The 337-nt window shown below is 32.9% G+C and overlaps 1 protein-coding gene across 1 annotated transcript in view; it reads left to right on the top strand.

The window, feature by feature from the left end:
- Positions 1-337, top strand: part of LOC119594438 (G protein pathway suppressor 2-like) — a gene marked incomplete at its 3' end in the record, with an annotated part of 24,009 nt that overhangs the window by 9,756 nt on the left and 13,916 nt on the right.

Genomic DNA, 337 nt, shown 5'->3' on the forward strand with positions numbered 1-337 from the left:
ATTGCACTCCAGAAATACATCAGATAAAATGTACTGCTAATAAAAAAGGGAAAAAAAGAAGTGCAGATTACAATGCATCTGTAATGTGTATTAAGGTAGTCATTACGTGGGTGAGTGTATTCATTATCTATTGATCCATCATTTCCAGAAATATGCACTTCGACATTTGCTAATTTGATTTGAGAATTGCCTTTTGAATATTGTTGTAGTTTTATGTAGAAGGATAATTAAATTGGGAGGGAATGAGCATGAGATACACAGGATACCAATACTAGAGGAAAAAGAAAGAATAAAAAAAAATAGTGGGTGATGCACTAGCTATGGCCTTGTTTGAAAG

This window comes from Penaeus monodon, chromosome 33, assembly GCF_015228065.2.
Source record: "Penaeus monodon isolate SGIC_2016 chromosome 33, NSTDA_Pmon_1, whole genome shotgun sequence".
Classification (NCBI taxonomy): Eukaryota; Metazoa; Arthropoda; class Malacostraca; order Decapoda; family Penaeidae; genus Penaeus; species Penaeus monodon.